We start from the raw sequence: 13,177 nt of genomic DNA on the forward strand, positions 1-13,177 counted from the left end.
AGTAACAAAGTGCTCAAGGGAGGAGGAGGGATACTAGATCACCTACAGAACAAGGGACACAACCTATAAGTGTTCCTAGTGGCCACAATCAGAACAATTTGAGTAGCAAAATAAACAGTGTATTTCAACTCATAAAATAAGCATTCAGAAGTCTGTGGAAGAGTATGTGGCAAGGTAAGCTGCCACTTGAGATTCCTACATCCCACATCAGGGTACCTGGTGTGAGTGCTCCCTGTGCTTCTAATTCGGTGCCTGATACTACGTCTGGGAGGCAACTGGGGGAAGTTCTTGGGTCCTTGCCACCCAGTTCCTGAGCCCTGGCTTCAGCCTGGCCCAGGCAGCTGGGGAGAGAACAAGCGATAGCGAGTTTGTCTCTCCTCTCCGTGCCATTCTGCTTTTCAAAAAAAAAAAAAAATGAATAAAAAAATTTTAAATATCCAGACATCCATACCAATCATTTTAAAATAAATGATTTTAAAAATAAATGGGAGTGGGGGAAAAAAGCCACTATTCCTTAAGTAGATCCCAAAGAATAAATATGTAGGATGTGAGAAACTGACCCACCATTAGAAAAAAAAAAAAAAACACATTTGTTGTGATGGCTAGAGACAGTTTCTACAAGCAGATAGTTCACACTTAGTTTGAGCAGCAGCAGGGCTTGCCTGGGGTTAGCAAAGTCCCTGAAGCTGCTTTTTATTATGATGGGAAGATTTTGAGTGGAGAAACCAGGAAGCACCACCCTAACCAAGTGATCAAAGGAGACATCCTCAGGATTGAGACATAGTGACATCCCAGACCTCTTGATAGGACGCACTGAGGATACCACTTCATTTTGATAGTATGCTTGCTAAAAATGTATATCCATGGAACAGCCATTAAAAAAAAACCCACTGGACAAACCCAAACTGGGGGACAATCTACAAAAGCTTTTTGACCAGTTATCTGCAAAGAGGTTGAGGTCAAGTCAGGAAAGGAAAAACTGGGGAATTTGTTACACACTAGAAGAAACTGTGGGAAAATGACAATTACATGCAATATAAGATCATCCTGGGTAGGATCCCAAATGGAAAATGACAGTAGTGGCAAAAATGATCTCATTCTAGCAAAGCATGTAGTTTACTAACATTGTATAAGTGTTCATCTCTCATCCTCGATAATAAGCGATAATGATACTAAGGTTATGGAAGATTTTAACATTAAAGCAATTGGCACAAAGGATAAGAAGAGCTTTGTCCTGCTTTTGCAACTCTTCTATAAGTCAAAAAATAGTTTAAAATTAGAAAAATATTTTGGAGGGGGACTATTGATGATTGAAGAGTTCCCAGACTGCCTTTAAAGCAAGCAATCAGGTACTGTTTCTGCTGTTTCTGCCTCCCTCTCCTTTCCTTTCCCCGTCTTGCCTCTCTTGTTCCCACTTGTTTCAGTACCTTTGACTCTGACAGTCCATGCACAAAGCCTTGTTCCTCTGAGTCAGGGGAAGCAGAGGATAGACTGCTTTGGTTTATGGTGGGTTTTGAGCTGACCCAGCTCTATCTGAATCCCCTCCTAGGGTTGTGATGTCACGGCAGTAGTGTGTTCTCTGTCTCCTGCACCTGCTTGTCACTATGGGCAGTTCTTAAGCAGGACCAGGGATGTTTTCATTGCACCTGTGCTTTTCCCATTCTCCTCTGTCTTCTTGCGTTGTGGCTTCACAGTGTGATCAGGATTCCAGTCCCAACAACAGCAAGATTGCTCGTTTCTTTTGCCTCTATACATTCTCCATTTCCAAGGAATTAGTCAACGTACTTTACTAAAAAACAAATGAAACAAACAAAAATGCACTTTTGAGGAGTCAGTGTTTAGTTCAGAGATTCCGTTATGACTATGGAATACCTACAAGCACTATCAGAATGCTTGAATTCAAGTCCCAGCTTAGCTCCTAATTCCAGCTTCGTGCTGATGCACACCTGGATTTGAATTGCTGCCCCTTAAGGCCTAGACTGTCGTCTCTGTCCTCTTGTGTGAAAGGCCTAGACTGGATTCCCAGAGCCCAGCCTTAACTGTTACAGACAAGTGGGGAGTGAACCAGGAGATAGGTGATCTCTGTTTGTTCCTCTCTCTGCCTTTCAAGTACATAAAAGTAAACAAAATCTTACACAGAACAAAAAAGGCCATCTTGTCATGGAAATGCTCAAACATAGTGAAAAACTGAATAAAATAAAGCCCTTGTTGGTTTGATGGTAACCAGACAAGCACCCTTTCCAAGGACAGCCAATTGTGAGCAACTACAGTTAACTGGAGTTACCAGTGGTAGGGGTGAAGGTGACAGCCCTGGTCCAGGGCCTCTTCTTCCTGCCTACTTGTTTTGTACTCTTGGTTTGTAAGCATCACTTGGCTCTAGATCTTTTCATCTTGTCAAGTGCATGGGGACTCACTAAAGCCTCTCTCTCCCAGCCCTTTGCACCGTGCCAGTGGAGGTCATTCCGAGGGATGATCAATGTAAAATGGATCCCTTTCCAATGTTCTGCTGAGGAGCCCCAAATGGAGTTTATGCTTTTACTGAAATCTCAATGTCACTTTTGACTTTCAAGAAAGCGGAAGTCATGTCTCACTGAGGCAGTGGCTGAACACAGAAGAGGTTCGTGAAAGGACCTGGAGATAGCGGTCTTCCCATTTGCTAACCTGGCATTTTCCCATCCTGAGTAGCTCAGGTTTGGGAATCTCAGGTGTTATTCCTAATGGGGCAGTCCACAAATGTGGGGCTCTTAGGAAGTAATGATCTAATGAATACTGCAATGACACAGCTCTCTTCTCAGGGAAAGTAATACGTGAAGAATAATTTGTTGCTTTCATAAGAGAAGAAGGAACTGTGTTCATTTAAGATGCCAAATATAAGCCTATAGCTGTTTCACAGAAGTATCCACTGAGTGGGATATTTGGTTTCTTATACTAACTTGCCACGTGATAAAGTACACCCTAGTATCTCTCATTTCCATTGTCTTAATAATCATTTCTCATGTAAGAATTTTACAATAGGTTGTAGTTTTTATTGGATGGTAGCAAGAAGGATGGATTCCCATTCCTTGATTTAAGACAACAGAATTTAAGAGGTTCGCACACAAAAAAATATTATGGGGTAAAAATTACAAAAAAGAAAGAAGAGGATTTTTTTGATAAATGATATGAACATAAAAGATTCTTGAAATAGTTCTCCACATATTTTAAGTTATATAGCCTCTTCATGTACACACATACGATAACAGTCACAAGAAGAGGAACACCTCATTGGATGAAAGATCTTCCTCTCTGTCTCTCTTCCTCTCTGTACATCTGCCTTTCCAATAAAAATAATAAATAAATCTTTAATATACATATATAAGATAGCCTTCATGCATGAATGCACAGGATAGACAGACACAGATACTAAGACTGTCCTTTAATATATTAACACCTGTGTGTATAAAATCTAAGTAGAGAAAAAACTTTGCTCCCAAATATGCAAAACATGGCAGGCATGTATTACAATTTTCAGAAGGAGTTTTGCAGTACACACTTACCTCTATTTCCAGACCTGAGATAATGAGGCTATTCCATGAATATTAAGTTAGGAAACCAAGGAGAACATAAGAACCTAGTATACTATTCACAGCATATGTAAACTCAGCAAAATTCCCCCTGCTGTCAATAGCCCTGGGCATGGAAGAGGACGTCCTTTACAGGTTGGCACAGTTGTGCCTGGCTAGTGATATGGGAAGGTTGCAGGCTGCTGAGCCCCCAAAGGCTGGTGGAGCCTGTACTAGAGCCCCATGGTGCAGTTGCCCCCAACGCATGGTGTCTGGGCTGTTGGAGCTGGGGCTTTCTACAGCCAATGCCGTGAACACCAAAAGGCAAGTCTAGGAGAAAAAGCCAGGCCCCTGTTAACCAAGGGGCTCAACTTGGTGACCCCTTAACCTAATCACAGACTGGATGCTCTCCAGTGGCCACTCAACCCAGGGGAGTCCTGTGGTGGCCAATGTGCCTTCTAGCCCTTGGGCTTGGGGAAAGGAACTCCAGGGACTCCAGATCCCTTGGAACTTGTCTCTGTCCTCTGTGAAGTACCCTTTGTCTTTACACCACTACAGGGGTTCCATTACTGGCTCATGCTGCCAGCCACCCTTGGCCCCATCTTGGCCATGTCGCCTGGGTCAGAAGTCTGCGAATGGACCAAGATGTGGCCAGATTCCTGGCAAGTGGATGGGACCCTGGGGAGCCTTGTGGATAGCATTTCTCGGTGTTGCCAGACATGTACATTACTGCTTTCTCACTCTTCCTTGGGAAAGAAGGACCATGGCGGAGTAGTTTTTAAATTAAAAAGAAGGATAAGAAAAGGGATCTCAAGCCCCATATCTCTTCATGTCCAGAACTTAAAAAACAAATTTACTCTTCCAAAACTTTCGCTTCCTGGTGAGAAAAGAATGTAAATCTTGTGTCTAATTCCCCTGATTTTTCAGACTTAGCCAAGACAGAAAACCAATCCATTGCATTATCGACTGGAATCATTAGCGTGAGGTTAGGGACCCGACATTTCCTCTGAAGCCAGTCTGCCTGCTTCTCTCAGCCTCTATGTTATCCCTCCATCATTTTTGTGCTCTGTCTCTCTCTAGCCTTTGATATGGTAATGATCTTGCACAAGAAAAGCCATTTTTTTGTATGAGTGCTTAAGGAATTAAAGGTGAGTGAGAAGGTGGAAGGTGTTAAGAAGGATGGCATTTTGTCATTAAAAAATAAGTAAGCGTACCCTTCAGAATTCAAAGACAAGGCAGCCAGTACGGGGGCGGGGGCAGCAAGGGGAGGGGACAGCTGGGTGGGTGTCTCTTGCAAACACAGGACACAGTGTCACTAACAGACTGGCTTCAAGCCCTCTTAACAATGTGCACTTGCTCTCCCTAAGCTTGTGGATTGATTTCCCTGTGCCCTCCATAGACCTGGATGCAGTTAAGCCTTGTGTCCGCCACGTGATGCTGAGCCGAATCAGATTTTCCTTTTAGTTGTTCGATCAAATTTTCCTTCCTAGAGCTTAGAAGGCACACTTGGGACCATAGAGTAATTGCCTCCCCACACTGAACTGCTGATACCTTTATTGGATTGGCATAGGGTTTCAGAGGACTGTGTTTAACATGCAGTGAGCCGCAGCAATGCAAACAGCTCCAGTGTTTAAACAAGCATCCATTAGGCCAGGAAACAAGGCGGTGCCAGCCCATTTGGTGCTCTGTAGTGCTGGCAGCTGGAGGTGAGCAGGACAGCCTGGCTCTGGAGAGGGAGGGGCGGGCTCCAGGGGGATGTGGAGGGATTGTAGTGTCAGAGAAGGAGCGATTCTCTTTAGATTTGCGCACGAGGGCGGGGGAGTCAGAGGGAGAGAGAAGTGTTGTGGCTGGGGACATGTGCAAAGCTCATTAATATCTCATTATGTTAGAATTGCAATCTCCCTGCAGCTTGGCCTTAACATTGGCAGTGCCAGAGGACGGATGGGCTTGTGGAAGGCAGCTTCCCTCCACCCTTTTTGTACAAGCCCCAGCAAGCTCCCCCATGCCTGTTTGGCACCGAGGGAGTGATGGTGTTGGATTTGTGAGGGAGGCTGTGAGGAAACCCCACGAGAGCAATATGAGCATCTCAACAGCGTGAGGGAGATGAAAGCTGGGGTTTGTAAATAACCAAGTGGCCAGCTTGCCTGTGTGCCAGCCAGGCAGCCGGAGGGAGGAGAGCTGACCCTTAGAAAGACAGAAGAAAAGTGTGGTAGGCAAGCAGAGCCATGGTTGTGCCTGAGGGTGCATGGCCAGGTCCTAAATTCAGACATGACTTTCCCAGGGAATAGGTCACCCACCTGCTGTGTATCCTGGGGGCTCTCCAAGATCAGTTAATGCTAGGAAAGGAGGCGAGGAGGATTTCAGGGGAGAGGATGGAACGCAATGTGGGGTAACTACCCTCTGAGCTGTCCCTACTGTTGTTGGTTTTAGTGGCTCAAAAGGAAGATTTTAAAGCAGGGGAGACAGAGACATGAGGGTAAGCACTTCCCTCCCTTCAGCACCGGCTTGGCTGTGTTCAAACAAGGACAATATTTTTTCCCAGGGATGAGAGCTTCCTAAATAATACTGGCCCAGCCTCCACTCTTGCGCCTCACTTACACCAGGCAGTAACCTGAGGGACTCTGGCCCTGCGACGGGGTCCTCACAGGAGGAGAAATTCAGTAGGAATTATAACATCCCTATAGACATTCAAGTATGCTCTGAGAAAGGATCTACTATTTCTGTCTACCCTGGACAAATTGAGGGTTCATGGAAAAGTTCATGGAAAGTGGAATCAAAAGATAAGTTTATGTTGGTGCAAGCAATTTCAAAATCCAGGCATATGGCCAAAGTTCATGGGAATGCATGTTTATGGAAAAACTACACATGGATTTCAAAAACTTTTGCACCAAAATAAACATGCCTGTTCATTTCATTTTTGCATACACTCTTGGAAGCGCCTGTGGGCATAGCCTCCATGCATCAATGACAAACAGGTAATGGCCACTTTGGTAAGCGTGTCAGAACACAACAGTACATGGATTCTGTATTACGAGGCCACCCTCAAGTAATTCCTATTCAATTAAGAGCATCCCTTTTCCGGCTCTTCATTTTTCAGAGTACTTCTTTCCACCTTCGGGTTTCCTTACTGTGCACTTGTTCCTTCCAGGTCCCTGCACAGCACAAGCACACTCAGACACACCCACACAGATCCACAGGCCGTCAGCCAGTGAAGGAAGGATTACGTGTACTTGATGAGCATCCTACCAAGTGATGAGGCCAGTTTTCAAGCATGGGTTAGCAAGACCCTCACAGTCACTCTTTGTTCCGACTTGACACAATCTTCCATTAAAATAGGTCTTGTTCATTAACTCACGGAAAGGCAAAGAAGTTAATGTCATCATTGAGAGTTGTTTGTGGTCGTTTTGGAGAACTATAACTTGAGTTACATTAGCCATTAGTTTGTTATGTACAGCAGTTCTTATAATGAACATTTAAAAATAAATGTATTTGATAATCATAACCAAGTTTATTTAGGTTACAGCATACAAATACTGCTGAGAAACAAATTTAACAGGGCTTTTTTTAATAGCATAGCCTCTAGAGTAGAAATAGTAAAATTCACCCTTAAGTGTATTAAAATCTATTTTTTTTTATTTTTTAACTGTACAGTTCTAACAAATCAAGTAAGATTCCAAAGAATGAAACTGGGAAACAGCTTAATTGCCATAATTGCATACCCAAATATAAAAAGAAATAAACCCCTTGTTTACATGTTCATTTTGCCAAGATTAATTCTACTACCACCCCTCCCCCCACGAAGAATTCATAGATATAAATAGCAAACTGCACTTCCAGGGCTTCACTTGTGCCTTCAGGTCCCTGTTGTGAAGTGCCCCCCATTCCGTGAGCTCCTGGCCTGTTTCCCACCACCTCTTCTTCTCCTTCCATTCCTTTTGGTGATGTGAGACCCAAGCACAGATCTGCAGTCCCCAATCTGTCATTGGCCAACATCTACACTCTTGCCCCCTTTAAACCTCCTTGCTTGTCTTTCTAGGAAAGGAAGAATGGAATGTTAAGCTTCATCCAAGCACTCCCCATAGCAAGAAAGTTCGGACATCCAAATTGCCCATTTGAAGAGAAAAGGAGAGTGACAGAGCAGAATTGCTGCTCAAAATAAAAAGGGGATTTAGTTTTCAGTGAATTCCTAGCTTATTTTTTTTTTCTGGGCCTCTGCCATGAATAAAACTTTAAAGTGAAATATCAGAAAATGAAGGCTGAGATGGGTCTTAGAGAGATCCTTCAGGCCCTGCCTCCCCCTTCTTCAATGAAGACCATATCTAAATCATCCCAGATGGCTGAGCTATTTTTAAAGATCTCCCGAAAAGGAGATTCTACCACCTCCCTAGTAACCCACTCCAGCATCTCCTGTTCTTTGCTGCCAGAAATCTTTCTTTCCTTTTTTTTTTTTTTCTGACAGCCCTCAGAGAATAAGAAATGCAATATCTTAGATTTGGGGATTGTAGTATTGCTCTTTCAGATTTTACCCCAATGCGCATGCAAGAAACCTCAGGGACATGGGTAATGTCTTTCTCCAGAGACAAACAAACAAAAAGATTGCATTCTGTGATCCTTGACTTCATATTACATGTGTGAGCTTCATGAGGTTCAACCCCAAGTTCTTTCAAGGCTTGCAGTATGCACAACAATCCCCTGAGTAAGATGGGGTGGCATCAATAACCCTTCCTGCTTCCAGGCTGGAAGAACCAGGTCACACACAGCTCCTGAGCTGGCCAGTCTTTTTCAGCCAGCCACTTGTTCATGCATTATTTTGTTCTAAAAATACTAACTGACCACCAACAGTGTACGAGGCAGGCACATTAGGCACATTAGCGATAACACAGCCTAAGTTTTTGTCTTTAGTGAGGCTACTCTCAGTTGGGGGGCAGCAGGAGATGGCATCAAGGAAATAGCAAGAAGCAAGATGACTACGAATTGTAGTTAGTGGCAGGAGCAGAGTCCACGTGGGGATAGAAGCTGACTGAGAGACTGGTCATGACAGCCTTTTGGGAGAGAGTCTTGAACTGACCTGAAGGTGGATCAGAAAAGAGCCGAGCCAGGAGCTGGAAGAAGCACACGTCCCGTAAGAAAGCATCAGGGCAGCTGCGGAGGAGCCGGGAGAGGCTGCAGTGGCTGGGAGTCACGCAGTCACACAGAGGAAGGGGGCAGGAAATGAGTTTGGTGACCCTAGGCTGTCTGGCACCTCATAGGCTGTGGATTTGAATTTGACTTTAAGAGAGAAATGAGACTGGATGGAAAAATCTTGGGCAGAAAGATATGATCTGATTAACGTTTTAAACGATGATGCTGGATGCCCCATGGAAAATATATATTGGAGAGGTAAGTTGTGAAGCAAGGTCAGTGGCACAAGAGGCCAGGGCAGGGTGGAGTGACTGCTTGTGGGGAGAGGAAAGACTCAGAAGAGGAGAGCTGGGGGGGGAAGGGGGCTGGCCATGCAACCCCACCATGCTATTTGCAAAAACAAAATGTATAAAATCAGAACTTTCAAAAAAGAGTGCTTGTTCCCTTTATAAAGTGATTCGCCTCAAATAGCTCATCTATAAAACAAAGGAAGATGTGTATGGGTCCTTGACCATAAATTTTAATAAGAGATATAAAACCTTAATAGATGGATCAGGGAATTAGAAGGAATCATGGAGGTCATTTTCTCCTTCCTCCCACCCTGTAAAAGAGGCCCCTGAACCAATCCCCGTCATGAACCTGTGATCTTGGTAGGGAAACTTCAAGGGACAGGAAGCTCATTAGCCTCACAAGGCAGCTCTTTCTATTTTGAATCTCCCTAATCGGTTTTTTAAAATCGCTCTCCTCAGATAGAGGCTGAGTTCTTTGTCCCCATCACTGGCCCGGGTTGATCTCAGTTCCAACTTCTGGAACCTCACAGATAGATCCGACCCCCGTCCTGCATAGCAATCATCAGCTATGGAGAGAGGAGTCGTGGCATTTCTACTCTACCACACGCTCCCTTGTAAAACATCCTGGGCTTCTTTGCCTCTTCCTCCTGTGACATGGCTTCTGGGTCCTTTGCTCTGGCCGTGCCCTGCTGAGACCACAACCTTCAGAATGCGGCTGCGCCTTCCACACACTCTGAGTGTAACACATACCTGTACCACCCTGGATGTGGAGAGCATACATTCACTGAAGCAAGCTGTCATTGCAAGTGCAGATGGCTTTGAACTTTGAAGAAGCCAGGACTGGTAGGAAGACAGGTTTTTCTGTCTTCAATGCAAAACCTGACAGACTGCTAACTTGTATTTGTCATGGCTAACCTGTGTCAGTGTGGTTTTTACACTTTGTAGTTGCAAACCAAACTGAGAATCCAGTGAAAGCCTTGGGTGCTCTCTTTTGCCCACATTTCTTTCTATGATGTTTCATAGTTTTCAGAACTCTGAAAAATCTATTTTTATGTAAACCTCCAATTTATAAAGTCAACAAGTATTGAAGTCATGGAATCCTGCTTCTAACATCTCAAACCATATTTTTGTGCTATTTCTAAGTAAAATAATAATGTAGTTTCAAATGATGAAGACCTACTCCTTGAAAATCCCTACCAGTTTCTGTCAAATTAAGGGAAGAGGAAAGTTAGTTTTCAAGTGCCTTCAGACCAAGGTAAGATCAACCTTATCTTACTTATGAGCAAAATGGAATTTAAAGATGGAGATAAAGGGTATTAGAAAGATTTGTGTGGGGCCTGCAGTGTGGCTTGGTGGGTTGAGCCACCACTTACAACACAGACATTCCCTATGGATGATGATTCAAGGCCTGGCTACTCTGCTTCTAATTCAGCTTCCCGTTGTTGCTCCTGGAGAAGCAGTAGAAGATGGCTCAAATGTTTAGGCTCCTGCACCCATGTGGAAGATCTAGATGGAGTTCCAGACTTCTGGCTTTAGCCTGGCCCAGCCCTGACCTTGGAGCCATTTGGGGTATGAACTTGCAATGAAAATTCTCTCCCTCTCTCTGTAACTCTTTCAAATAAACAAACCTCTATACAATTGTTTAAAAGACCCAGGTGGAGACAGTCCCAACAAAATAAGCATTAATGAGTCATAATTGATTCCCTGAGCATATATAGGGACCTTGACCATGGCTACCTAGAACACAGCAATCCAGGTCTGATTCCTGGGAAATGTGAGCTTGTGCTTATGCCTGCCTTCTCAGCAATGTTCCTGGAAAGTGGTCAGCAATGCAGTCGGTCATTACAGTGGGCCGCCAAGTTGGCAGCTGTTATCAACACCATCCTTTTCAGAATTAAACTTGGGTTGGGTCTGTGGCCGATGCAGTCACACCCCAGTAACTCAGATAGCTCCAGAAGTGTTCTAAGGATGTCTGAAAGAGCTTCTTTCCCTGTAACAAAGTCCATTGCAGAGAGGCCTTGCTTATTTGCCACACAGCCATGGAGGGGAAACTGACTTCTGTGGGTTCCCTCCCTTCTTTCACGTATCATTGAAGAGCCACATTCTGGGATAGGCCGGAGATACAGGGTGCATTCAGCTCACACCTGGATGGTCCTGTAACGGGGAAGGCCATGAACTTCACGCCTTGACTCTCTCCTCCAGCTGTGTGACCTTAAATAATTTATGGGATCTCCCTGCGTCCCAGTTTCCTCAGTTGTATAAGTGCTGTTTGTTAACCTACAATGTGTAGTTAAAGTTGAAATTCAGAAAAGAAATTTTAGATTTGCTGCACGTACAATTGATGAAGATACATACAAAGAAAGAGTAAGAATAAGATGAAATAGAACAATAATGGCTACTTTTATGAATAACTTTGAGAAGGGCCTAAATTTTGATGTCAGTTTGGCAGTAAACTTGACTCGACCACGCAGACAGCCTTACTCTGGATTCCTGGAGGGATTTCAGATAGATTCCTGTCTTCATCCTAGTTCCTAATCACCAATCACCTTTGGCTTGAGATCAGGGAGAATTCAGGTAGTTGTCTGTGGTGACCCGCATCCTCCAAGCCAGGTGTCTCGATGACAGAGGGAGGGATCCAGAGCTATCCAGCCCCATCTTCCAGCAAGTGTCACTGGCTGTTTTGGGAGCTTGGGCTCAAAGACAAGCAGATCTCCGAGACAGAGCAGTGTGAGATTTAGCAGTTAATATGCATGGACATTTCTAAAATAAGCCTGAGTTTCCCAGAGATCAGATCAGAACTAAACATAGTTAGGACACGTTCTGCCTATGCAGGTTCTAAAAAGTGAAGTTTAAAAGCAGAGACAGGCCCGGCTAACCTCATCATTCTGTGAGTCATTTAGAGGTAGATGAGACTTGGTCATCTCCCCCTGCTAATAAGGAAACCAGCTTAATTAACTGAAGGAAATGAACTTGGGTAATATTGCAGGCTGAATCTGTTTCCGAAGAGAGACTGATTCTTTCGTTTCCTGCGAGCTGATGTTCACACAGCAGTTAATTCAAGAGGCTGCACTTACAGGCCCCGCTAGCAGCTGGCACATGTAGTGCTTTCCTGATGGCGCTCTCAGACCTTCCCCTGGCTGCTCCAGCAACTGAGAACCGAGCCGTAAACCATCCAGAATGATTTTGCAACACGGGACTCATTTGCATGTCTTAGTAATATGGGAGTCAAATGCCTATTTTAGGTAAATATAAGCCTCCCAGTTGACTTAAGGTAATTGAATGATTTCAGATTTATTTTTGTATATATACTTTCTTCTTAGCCGTTGGTTTTAAGCAAGCATAAGATCACATTTGAAAACCCTCAGTTTTGAGATTCAATTTGGCTCGGCTGAATTAAAACCAAACTGAGGGGCAACTGGGTTGTCAACTCCAGACGGGGGTTCCTTTGTGCACCCCAAGAGCTGCAGGGCAGCTTATAGTGGTGTCTTCCTTTAGTGGCCACTCTAGGGGCAGTTGCCTAGAGTAAAGTGGTGGGAGGACTCCGCAGTCCATGGTTTCACTTCCCATTTTAACTGGCTTTCAGCCCCTCTGATGTTTTTCTCTCCCTGTTAATTTTGAACTTGGCTTCTCCAGTCCCGGGTGGGGTGCTTGGTGACATCGGTTGTGGCTGGCATTTTTGCAGGGTTCCCTTCTCCCCCTGGCTTTCATGGAGCTCCCTGGGCCACTGCATTGCTGGAGAGGACTGCCACCTTTTCAGGATTTCCTGTGGTCATTTTCTCTCCACGATATGGTTCTTTGTGAATTAAAATCGAGGATCCTGGGGCTGAAGGTAGGAATGGTACAGGGGAAGCCGAGGCACACGATAATGAATGACAACAACGAGCATCGACCTCAGTGGAGAGCTCTTGCCGGAGGGCTGTGTCTTCAGCATCTTAGCGCCGCTGGCTCCTCACACTGAGTCTGCTGCAGACGGGGTACACTGTGAATGTCCGTGGAGTGCATGAACTCATTTTTACAAAGCCCTCCATAATTTATAAAGATGCTTTGAACAGCAACATGGAGGACCGTTTTTAAGATTTTAACAAAACCATTTCCTCCCTCATTTCGTTAAGATTGTGTAATTGTTTTGGAATTTTGGAGCAGCGGCACTTTTGCTGTATGCCTTTCATGAAAAGCCAACATCTAAGTGCTTGCTTTATTTTTTTTTTTTAAAGTGAAGGGCTG

General features: G+C 44.4%; 1 protein-coding gene across 1 annotated transcript in view; it reads left to right on the top strand.

Moving 5' to 3' along the window:
• MAML3 (mastermind like transcriptional coactivator 3) overlaps positions 1-13,177 on the top strand; it is a 450,207-nt gene that overhangs the window by 234,756 nt on the left and 202,274 nt on the right. The gene's annotated exons all lie outside the window — the stretch shown is intronic.

Source organism: Ochotona princeps, chromosome 7, assembly GCF_030435755.1.
Source record: "Ochotona princeps isolate mOchPri1 chromosome 7, mOchPri1.hap1, whole genome shotgun sequence".
Lineage (NCBI taxonomy): Eukaryota > Metazoa > Chordata > Mammalia > Lagomorpha > Ochotonidae > Ochotona > Ochotona princeps.